The following is a 12340-nucleotide window of genomic DNA, read 5'->3' on the forward strand; positions in this document are numbered from 1 at the left end:
CGATTTATAATTTAAGTAATATATATATATATACAGTGTTGGGGAGTAACTAGTTACATGTAACGGCGTTACGTAATTTAATTACAAAATTATTGTAACTGTAATTAGTTACAGTTACTACGAAAAAATGAGTAATTAAATTACAGTTACTTATGAAATTTTTAACGATTACAAAGGGGATTACATTTGAATATTTACACACATCCACATACAGATTTAACAGATTTCTTTCCCACTGACTATTCTGAGACATAGCCTACCGCCCTAATAATTTCCGGGATGCGGAAATACAGTCTGGTTCGTAGAATCCAGTCATAAAAACGGAATGCCTAACGCGGACGGAATATGCCACATTTTGGATGACTAAATCAAAAGTAGGTCAGTACATTCGAATCAAAACATGACATCGACTAGTGTCTGTGAATATTAAGCCCCAAAAATGCAATATATGACTTGCACATTCTGCGTGTCTGTGGAAATCAGGCGCGGACTGGACACCGGGAGATCCGGGACAATTCCCGGTGGCCTGGCAGCCGATTTTGCCCCACTATTTAATATCATTATTGTATACTAAAGCGATCATTTGCGAATCCGCCATTTGATAATTAAATCTCTAATAAGTCATGAATTGTTAGTCATGACTCGCGCGCTCTCCGCGCCTCCGCCAAACGGTTTGGATCAGACTCAGAGTAATCAATGCGAGAGAGAGAGAGAAAAGAGTGGACTGTGGAAGCGCACAGCTGGATCAGAGAAGCAGAACTACTGTTCAGGGTTTTAGGTCAGTTTCATCTGTAAAGATGCTTTTTTGTCTTTGTTTTTTTATTTAATTAATCAAGCAGCAGCACGTTGCTCATCAGTCATCACTCAAAATACTATATAAAGGACATCATTATTATCTGTTGTAATGTTACAGTAGGAATTTAGCTGAAAAAAATTCAGATTTTTTTTTATAGGTTTAGGGGGAGCTACGACAGACAACACCACAACCCTTACGAAAATTAACATTTTAATATTTAACTATAAATCCAGAGAAAATGGTTACTATTGTTTAACTGTGGTAACCAAAAATGTAAAATTATTTTACAAATGTATTTATTTAAACATAAATACAAATCCATTTGCAAAAAAACAAAAAAAAAACAACAAGGTTATTTTACTTTTATATAGGCTAATAAAAGCATGGTAATTTTTTGTAAGGGAAAAACATGACTCGTGTACAGTATTAGGATTTTTCTATAAAGATAATTGTAGTATTGTAGAGTATTGTATTGTAAAGTATATTTTTGTTCAATCTTGAGTATTAAAGTCATGAGAGAGATGGATAACAGGGCAAAATAAAAAGACTGAAGAGAAAAATGGAAGTGAAAGTGCAGTTCAGGAGAGAACTTTTAATTATTTTGCATTTCCCCAAATTAAAGATTTAAACCTTTTTTTATGTCAGGTCCATACAAAAAAATAGTTTTGTCCATGAATTTGTTTGTATGAGTTTGAATTTTCCAGTCTGAATTTTTTTCCCAGTCCGCCCCTCCTGTAAATTAATGGCAAAGACATGGTTTCATTTACTACACATTGGCCTGAAGCTCGCAGTGTTTTCAACCTCTTCCATCTCAATATACTGTAGGAGTACACGAGCACATAAACATAATTTCTAGAACTGCTCTGTGTCACTTCATGTGCATTTTACTTATTTTGAGAAAACTATCATCATATACAAAGAGACAGCAGTTTAAAAAAAACACCAATGTTTCAGGAGTTTATTACACAGAATACGTCACATGCTTATTAGATAAATGTATTTAAGTTGATGTATATGCTTTGATTTATTATTCTTTAATTTTCACAAATTTAGAAAAGTAATCAAAAAGTACTCAAAAGTAATTAGTTACATTACTTTAATAAAGTAATTGAAAAAGTTACACTACTATTACATTTTAAACAGGGTAACTTGTAATCTGTAACCTATTACATTTCCAAAGTAACCTTCCCAACACTGTATATATATATATATATATATATATATATATATATATATATATTGTATTATATTATAGTATCATATAGTTAAGCATTACTAATGACTTCCAGAAAGTTTAAATATCAACGGCGTGAAGACAGTGAGTTTCCACACTTTTCCTATGGGCGAAGAAACACGCAGAAAGTGGATTCACAGTATTCGACATGAGCGATTTAACATCACATCTCATACAAGGGTCTGCAGTAGTCACTTTATAATTGATGACCTGATCGAGCCACCAACCCCTAAAGGGCGCCACTTGCTGAGGAAGGGAGTTGTACCAATCTTATTCCAGTGGAATGGCTACTCTGTTGCTGAACCAATGCACACTGGGGTATGGCAAAGAAGGAAGGATTACACTCCAGTGGATTAGGATCCTGTGCAAATAGATGCCCAGCATCTGCAACATGATTATTGTTCAGTTCCAGAACCCACGGCAGTTGATAATGCACTGAATTAAACTTAGAATCTCTGTAAAGAGGTGGACCGAATAAGGAGACAGGTGGAGGAATTGTCGGTCAGTCAAAGGTTTTGTTTGGGGTGATTTGCTGCTTCCGATGATGATGTAAGGTTCTACACTAGGTATGATTTAAACCCTATATATATGTTTGTGTGTGTATGTGCTTTTTTTAAGTAATTAATTTTAGTTTGTGATTTATATGATATAACTATATATGACTCATATATACGTGTATGTATGTGTGTGTGTATATATATGTGGTAAAACAATTTTACAGTGTCGTTACGTTACATGTACTTACCGTAGTAATAACAGTAAATTATGAAGTATTTAAGTACTATAGTAAGTACATGTTGTTAATTAATATTACTATTAATATTTTATAATTACACTGTGACAATGACACCTTAAAATAAAGTGTAACTATATATATGTCAAGTCAAGTGTTAAGTCCCCGGATTTGTCTTGGGGTGTGGGACTAACAAACATATATACCCAGGGTGGAAAAACCAAGGATGACTCAAAACGTGTCAAGTTCATGTATTCATTTACTTCAAACACACGTAAAGTAAACTACAAAAACAAAACATACAACACAATAGACAGTCTTCACAGCTCCCACTGCATTACTGAAACGTACGTGGAGATTGCCCGCCGCTCACCATACCGACTTCCAGATGATTGGAAAACCACGGTCCAACAGCTGCCTCCACAGAGTCACTTGTCAGATGGTACAGGGAGAAACTAAGATCAGCACCCAGCAGATTGCACTGTAAACCACACAGTAATCCACACAGAAGTCCACACAGTAATTCACACAGAATTCAACACAGTAATTCACACAGAAGTCCACACAGTCTGACGCAAGCTGCCCAGGGCAAAACAACTTTGAGAGCACTTCACTGGCTCAACTTATAAACCCCTACTAATTGCCACTGATCAGTTTCACCTGCGGGATTCTCACCTTGTCAACCTCAAGACACGGGACACCTGCAGAATAGAGACAGAAAACACAGCAACACACACAAAACACGCACACAGACCTCACGGGTCATAACACAAGTCAAGTCACTTTTATTTATATAGCGCTTTAAACAAAATACATAGCGTCAAAGCAACTAAACAACATTCGTTAGGAAAACAGTGGTCAATAATGCAAAATGACAGTTAAAGGCAGTTCATCATTGAATTCAGTGATGTCATCTCTGTTCAGTTTAAATAGTGTCTGTGCATTCATTTGCAATCAAGTCAACGATATCGCTGTAAATGAAGTGACCCCAACTAAGCAAGCCAGAGGCGGCATCGGCAAGGAACCAAAACTCCATCTGTGACAGAATGGAGAAAGAAATCTTAGGAGAAACCAGGCTCAGTTGGGGGGCCAATTCTCATCTGACCAGATGAAACCAGCAGTTCAATTCCAGGCTGCAGCAAAGTCAGATTGTGAAGAAGAATCATCTGTTTCCTGTGGTCTTGTCCCAGTGGTCGTCTGAGACAAGGTCTTTACAGGGGATCTGTATCTGGTGCTCTAGTTGTCCTGGTCTCCGCTGTCTTTCAGGGATGTAGAGGTCCTTTCTACTGTAGGTGCTGATCCACCATCTGGTCTGAATACGTACTGGATCCGGGTAACTGCAGTGACCCTCTGATCTGGATACAGACTGGATCTGGTGGCTACGGTGACCTCGGAATAAGAGAGAGACAGACTAATATTAGCACAGATGCCATTCTTCTAATGATGTAACAAGTACATTGGGTGTTATGGGAGATGTTCCCAAATTAATGCAGCCTGTTATGGGAAGTGTTATGGGAAGTGTTACCTAATTAATGCAGTCTAAAAATCCTTTAACGGATTTGGATATTAGAAGCATATTAGTCAGTTATGTGTAAGCCAGGTTAAAGAGATGGGTCTTTAATCTAGATTTAAACTGCAAGAGTGTGCCTGCCTCCTGAACAATGTTAGGTAGGTTATTCCAGAGTTTAGGCGCCAAATAGGGAAAGGATCTGCCCTCGCAGTTGATTTTGATATTCTAGGAGTTTTGAGAACGCAGCAGACTATAGGAGGATTATAATGTAACAAGAGCTCATTCAAATACTGAGGTGCTAAACCATTCAGGGCATAAGTAATAAGCAATATTTTAAAATCTAAACAATGTTTGATACAGAGCCAGTGCAGTGTTGACAGGACCAGGCTAATATGGTCATACTTCCTGGTTCTAGTAACCAGAAATGCTGCTGCATTTTGGACTAAATGTAGTTTGTTTACTAAGCGTGCAGAACAACCACCCAATAAAGCATTACAATAATCTAACATTGAGGTCATAAATGCATGGATTAACATTTCTGCACTTGACATTGAGAGCATAGGCCGTAATTTAGATAGATTTTTGAGATGGAAAAATGCAGTTTTACAAATGCTAGAAACGTGGATTTCTAAGTAAAGATTGCTATCAAATAGCACACCTAGGTTCCTAACTGATGACAAAGAATTGAAAGAGCAGCCATCAAGTCGTAGACAGTGTTCTAAGTTATTACATGCAGAGTTTTTAGGTCCTATAATTTACACCTCTGTTTTTTTTTCAGAATTTAGCAGTAAGAAATTACTCGTCATCCAGTTTTTTATATCGACTATGCATTCCATTACTTTTTCAAATTGGTGTGTTTCACCGGGCCATGAAGAAATATAGAGCTGAGTATCATCAGCATAACAGTGAAAGCTAACAACATGTTTCCTGATGATATCTCCCAAGGGTAACATGTAAAGCGTGAAGAGTAGCGGCCCTAGTACTGAGCCTTGAGGTACTCCATAATGCACTTGTGATTGATATGATACCTCTTCATTCACTGCTACGAATTGATGGCGGTCATAAAAGTATGATTTAAACCATGCTAATGCACTTCCATTAATGCCAACAAAGTGTTCTAATCTATGCAAAATGATGTTGTGATCAATAATGTCGAATGCAGCACTAAGATCCAATAGCACTAATAGAGAGATGCAACCACGATCAGATGATAAGAGCAGGTCATTTGTAACTTTAAGGAGAGCAGTCTCAGTACTATAAAATGGTCTAAATCCTGATTGGAAATCCTCACAGATACCATTTTTCTCTAAGAAGGAATATAATTGTAAGGATACTACCTTTTCTAGTATCTTGGACAGGAAAGGGAGATTCGAGATTGGTCTACAATTAACTAGTTCTTTGGGGTCAAGTTGTGTTTTTTTATGAAAGGTTTAATAACAGCAAGTTTGAAGGTGTTGGGGTCGTATCCTAATGACAATGAGGAATTAATAATAGTCAGAAGAGGATCTATGACTTCTGGAAGCACCTCTTTTAGGAGCTTAGAGTAGGGTCTAACATACATGTTGTTGGTTTAGATGATTTAACAAGTTTATACAATTCTTCCTCTCCTATAGTAGAGATTGAGTGGAACTGTTCCGCAGGGGATCTATAGTGCACTGTCTGATGTGATACTGTAGCTGACGGCTGAATGGTTACAATTTTATCTCTAAAATCAGCAAACTCTTTACTAAAGTCTGTATGGTGCCCTGGTGGCCTGTATACAGTTGCCAGTACAAACATCACAGGGGATTTATCATTAACATTTGTTTCTCTGGATAATGTTATATGAAGCACCATTACTTCAAAGTTATACTTGAAGCCTGCCCTCTGAGAAATTCTGAAATCATTGTTATAAATTGAAGCAACACCTCCCCCCTTTGCCTTTTGGACACGGTTCATGTTTATATAAGTAATCTTGGGGGGTGGACTCATTTAAAATTATGTAATCATCAAGTTTTAGCCAGGTTTCTGTCAAACAGAGCACATTATGATCATTGATCATATTATTTAAATTTATTAAGTGCTTTCGTAGAAAGGGTGTCACGGCAGGGATCCAATGAGGCACGGAGATAGAACCAAGTGCGGGTATGATATTTATTTAAAGGGTAATCCAAAGGGGTAAACAGTCCAGGCAGGGTCAAAACCAGAATATCCAAATATACAAGACACGAAGACAAGGCAAGGCAAGGCAAGATGACGGACATGAAATAACCTCAACATTAAACAAGGACTCCGTAACACAGACTCAGACAGACCGGGTATAAATACACAGAAGGATAATGAGGGAACAGGAGACAGGTGGGGAACAATCAATTACTAACAAGGAGGAAGGTGACCAAATAAGGGAACTGGAAGTGATAAGGTGACAGACACCGTGAAAAAGGACATCTAGTGGAAACCCAAGGACACAACCCAGACACTGTGACAGTACCCCCCCTCTACGGAGCGGCTCCCAGACGCTCCACGACAGACACAAAACAGAGACCAGGAGGGAGGCGGACCGGAGGAGGTTCAGAGGGAGGGACGGAGGGCCAGGCTCACAGAGAGGAACAGGGACAGGAGTGAACACAAAAACAAAAAACAACATGAAGCCCCTCCAGGGCGGGGCAGAAGACCACACCGTCCGTGTGGTGGAGACTGGAGTCCCCCAGGGCGGAGCAGAGGACCACCACAACCGTGTGGTCAGGGCGGAAGCCTCCCAGGGCGGAGCAGAAGACCACCACAACCGTGTGGTCAGGACGGAAGCCCCCCAGGGCGGAGCAGAAGACCACCACGTCCTTGTGGACGAAGCCAGAGTCCTCCAGGGCGGAGCGGAAGACCCCCACAACCGTGTGGTTAGGGCGGAAGGCCCCCAGGGCGGAGCAGAAGACCACCACAGCCATGTGGTCAGGACCAGAGCCCCCCAAGGCGGAGCAGACCTCCGTGCGGCTGGATCAATGGGACAACGAAACTCTGGTAATCCCCTGGTGTCCTTACTGGACTCCAGAAGATTGGTGCTGGCCTGACACTGCTCATGAAGATCATTGGTGACTTGCATTTGCTCATGAAGATCATTGGTGACTTGCCTTTGTTCATGAAGATCAGAGGTGACTTGCCTTTGTTCATGAAGATCAGAGGTGACTTGACTCAGTCCTTGAAGATCAGAGGTGACTTGACTCAGTCCTTGAAGATCAGAGGTGACTTGACTCAGTCCTTGAAGATCAGAGGTGACTTGACTCAGTCCTTGAAGACCACCGGTGACTTGACTCAGTCCTTGAAGACCACCGGTGACTTGACTCAGTCCTTGAAGACCACCGGTGACTTGACTCAGTCCTTGAAGACCACCGGTGACTTGACTCAGTCCTTGAAGATCACCGGTGACTTGACTCAGTCCTTGAAGATCACCGGTGACTTGACTCAGTCCTTGAAGATCACCGGTGACTTGACTCAGTCCTTGAAGATCACCGGTGACTTGACTCAGTCCTTGAAGATCACCGGTGACTTGACTTGACTCTGGAGGATCCGCGGTGACTAGCCCTGACTCAGGAGGATCCGCGGTGACTAGCCCTGACTCAGGAGGATCCGCGGTGACTAGCCCTGACTCTGGAGGATCAGCGGTGACTAGCCCTGACTCTGGAGGATCAGCGGTGACTAGCCCTGACTCTGGAGGATCAGCGGTGACTAGCCCTGACTCTGGAGGATCAGCGGTGACTAGCCCTGACTCTGGAGAGTTCACTGGCACCTGACTCGACTCTGGAGAGTTCACTGGCACCTGACTCGACTCTGGAGAGTTCACTGGCACCTGACTCGACTCTGGAGAGTTCACTGGCACCTGACTCGATTCCGGAGGGTCAACTGGCACCTGACTCGACTCCGGAGGGTCAACTGGCACCTGACTCGACTCCGGAGGGTCAACTGGCACCTGACTCGACTCCGGAGGGTCAACTGGCACCTGACTCGACTCCGGAGGGTCAACTGAGACTCTCATCCTGTGCAACGGCGCTGGGCAAGCAGCCATCTTGGGCCATGACTCTGGACAGGTGGCCCTCTTGTACTGTGGTGCTGGGCTGGCGGCCATCTTGTACTGTGGCGCTGAACCGGTGGCCAATTTGGGCATTGGCGCTGGGCTGGCGGCCATCCTGTACTGTGGCGCTGGACCGGTGGCCAATCTGGGCATTGGCGCTGGGTTAGCGGCCATCTTGTGCTGTGGCGCTGGACTGACGGCCATCTTGTGCTGTGGCGCTAGGCTGACGGCCATCTGGTGCTGTGGCGCTAGGCTGACGGCCATCTTGGGTTGTGGAGCTGAACCGGTGGCCAATTTGGGCATTGGCACTGGGTTAGCGGCCACCTTGTGCTGTGGTGCTGGACCGGTGGCCAATTTGGGCTGTGGCGCTGAACCGGTGGCCAATTTGGGCATTGGCGCTGGGCTGGCGGCCATCTTGGGCTGTGGCGCTGGAAAAGTGGCCAATTTGGGCATTGGCTAGGTTAGCGGCCATCTTGTGCTGTGGCGCTTGGCTGTTAGCCATCCTGGGCAGTGGTGCTGGACTGGTGGCCATCTTGGCTTGTGGCGCTTGGCTGGTTGCCATCCTGGGCAGTGGTGCTGGGCTGACGACCACCCCGCCGGAAGAGACCGAAGTGGCTGGGGCATCCCACCAAAGCCGATGCTGCAGGTAGCGCACGAATTCCCAGAATTCCAGTGTCTCTAACTGCGCCATCTCCTCATGAGACACTGGATCATCCAGCCCGCCATTGAAATAGTCCTTGAGGGCCGCATCGTTGTAGCCCATGCCCTCGGCCAGGGACCAGAACACCTGAGCCAGGGCACCCACTTCATTGCCCTCTTGGCGGAGGGCGATCAACCGAAGGTACTTGGTTCGCCGCTCCGCCATCTTGGCTGGGGAACGGAAAAATGACATACCGCTGGTTCCTAGTGTGACGGAGTCCTTCTGTCACGGCAGGGATCCAATGAGGCACGGAGATAGAACCAAGTGCGGGTATGATATTTATTTAAAGGGTAATCCAAAGGGGTAAACAGTCCAGGCAGGGTCAAAACCAGAATATCCAAATATACAAGACACGAAGACAAGGCAAGGCAAGGCAAGGCAAGGCAAGATGACGGACATAAAAAAATAACCTCAACATTAAACAAGGACTCCGTAACACAGACTCAGACAGACCGGGTATAAATACACAGAAGGATAATGAGGGAACAGGAGACAGGTGGGGAACAATCAATTACTAACAAGGAGGAAGGTGACCAAATAAGGGAACAGGAAGTGATAAGGTGACAGACACCGTGAGAAAGGGGGACATCTAGTTGAAACCCGGGGACACAACCCAGACACTGTGACAAAGGGATCTAATATTCAATAAGCCAAGCTTTATCATTTGGTTATCCGTATTGCATCTGTTTTTTATTTGTTGATACTCAATTAAATTGTTACTCATAAATTGATCTGGACGTTTCTTGTATTTTCTAGTTTGGGGAACAGACACAGTCTCTATAGTGTGATATCTAGGTGAAAGAGTCTCTATGTGCTGAGAATAAACTGACCTCTGTGACATGAGGCAGCTAGCAGATGGTCTGTTTAGCCAGTCTGTTTGCTTCCTGACCTGGCCCCCAGTTAGTCAAGTATAAACTCTAAGACTATGTGCCATATTTCTAGAGAGAAGAGCGGCGCCACCCCAGGAGGGATGAAGACTATCTCTTTTACAAAGGTCAGGTCTGCCCCAAAAGCTCATCCAATTGTCTATGAAACCTATGTGATTCTGTGGGCACCACTTAGACATCCAGCCATTGAGGGATCACAATCTGCTAAGCATCTCGTCACCACGGTAAGCAGGGAGGGGACCAGAGCATATTACAGTGTCTGACATCGTGCTTGCAAATTCACACAACTCTTTAATGTTATTTTTAGTGATCTCGGACTGGCGAAGTCGAACATCATTAGCACCAGCATGAATGCGTGTGTGTGTTTTCCTTCAAGCAATTAATTTTAGTTTGTGATTTTATGATTTATATTAATGAAAAAAAAATGTCCTACATCTCATTTAGGTTTGTGACTAACAGCCATTTAATGGCTTTCTGGAAACTCATTGAACCTGCATCCCACAACATGATTCGTGTGTCAAGAGCAAGAGCAACTACAACAAGGACTGAAGCTGGAACAACAGGCAGTGCATGGGTAAATAAAGAAATAGAAGAACAAAACTTAACTTTACATTTTGAGTGGAAGCTAACACATTATATGTAAATTAATTGCGAACCTTATTATTTTTAGAGGGTCAGTCTCTGCAGCCCATTGATGAGTTCTTCCTCTTCGTGGTCCACCTCTCAGTTGGTCTAAAACAGCGAGATCTGGCCCACAGATTCAACATCCATCAGTCCACAGTTGGCAGAATTATTACAACCTGGGCCAATTTTTTGTACACTTTTCTTGGGTCTGTCCGCATATGAATGTCTGAGGAGAAAGTCAATGCTTATCTACCAAATGAGTTCCAAGACTACCCAGACACACTAGACGTGATCGACTGCACAGAGTTGCGTTGCCAAACTCCATCCTCTCTCCTGCTTCAAAGTGATGTCTTCTCCACTTACAAGTCCCACTGCACCTTCAAGGGAATCACCGGCATGGTACCACATGGTGCAATCACCTTTGTGTCATCCCTGTATGCAGGTTCTGTCAGTGACAAAGAGCTTTTTAAGCAGTCTGGGATTGTGTCTCTGTTGAAACATGGGTTGGTGATAATGGTCGACAAAGGTTTTCTTGTTGATGACTGTGTGCCTTGCAAAGTCTACAGACCTGCTTACCTGTCGATGCGGGAACAGATGTCAGCTGATGAATTGAGGGAGACACAGTCCATTGCTTGGCTAAGGGTCCACGTTGAGCGTCTCATCCACAGGGTGAAGCAACACAAGCTATTCAACACAGTCATCCCTCTTTCCATCACAGGGAGTATCAACCAGCTGTACACAGTTGCTTGCCTCCTTGTAAATTACCAAAATGGCCCCTTAGTAAAAGCATGGGCAAAGGATTAAAGATGAGATACAATTGGTTGGGGGTTGAATTTGGATTTATTTTTGTTCAAATAGAAACAAAATAAACATAACTTTGATCATTTGCACTGCAGTAATGTAAACATGTAAATATAAATAACTTTTGTACAGTGTTGCCTGCAAAGCAGAAATGTTAACATGTAAATAAAAATAACTTTGATAAACATTTCCTGTACAGTGATTTGGTGTAAATACAAAAAACTTTGATACATATTAAAACACTATTAAATGATTGCGCTTTGTAGATGCAATGGACCATCATTTCATCCTGTGCATAAATGACAAAATCACAACAGTCCAATCCTAAAATCAGGATTTGTCCTTCAACTTGCCAATAGTATGCATGTTGTTGTTTCAGTTCTGGTGTGCCATTGTTAAATTTAAGATAAGGACAGTCCAGGTAACCTTTGACATTTTAACATTTGATTTCGAAAAGACCAAAAACATGATGCTCTTTAGGGTCAAAAATAATCCCATCAGGAGAGGCTCCCAGCCAAGGTGCATCGGGGTGAATTAAGAATCCACAAGGGTGATAGTTTACTTCTTGCAGCAGACAGTATTCCTCAATTGCAGCAGATTCCATTTCAAGACCTCTCTTCATGTCTGCTGTCTGGCAAGTTCCCTTTTAGATTCTTTCAGCCAGGTGTTCAGCTGAGCTCTGGCCACACACATGACAAACCTCCCTAAAACGTGACTCTGTTACCCAGGGCTTTCAGACAGAGTGCCAATCAATTGATGCACTCTGTTCTTTGGTGGCATGCTCTATCGTGTGTGCCATATCCAAACTTACTGCCAGTGACTTCATGTGTGGTTGTCCATGTTCATTTTGAACAAACAAGCAAACAGATGTGTCAAGGCTGTGACCAACTAGTGGCAGAGGTGGCAGTGGTGGGGCATCTTCATGGTGAGTAATACAAAGACCGGTATGACAGTTCAGAAACGGAGACGCTAACATTAGACGGATTTAGCATGAAATGAGAGAATACTCACCC

At 42.9% G+C, this 12340-nt stretch overlaps 1 long non-coding RNA gene across 1 annotated transcript; it reads left to right on the forward strand.

Moving 5' to 3' along the window:
- Positions 1–2344: 2344 nt before the first annotated feature.
- Positions 2345–10749, forward strand: LOC132131635 (uncharacterized). Its single transcript, XR_009428909.1, has 3 exons — positions 2345–2596; positions 10347–10476; positions 10575–10749. It is a non-coding gene; the product is annotated as an uncharacterized LOC132131635 (long non-coding RNA).
- The last annotated feature ends 1591 nt before the right edge of the window (positions 10750–12340 follow it).

This window comes from Carassius carassius, chromosome 48 (genome assembly GCF_963082965.1).
Source record: "Carassius carassius chromosome 48, fCarCar2.1, whole genome shotgun sequence".
Taxonomy (NCBI): Eukaryota; Metazoa; Chordata; class Actinopteri; order Cypriniformes; family Cyprinidae; genus Carassius; species Carassius carassius.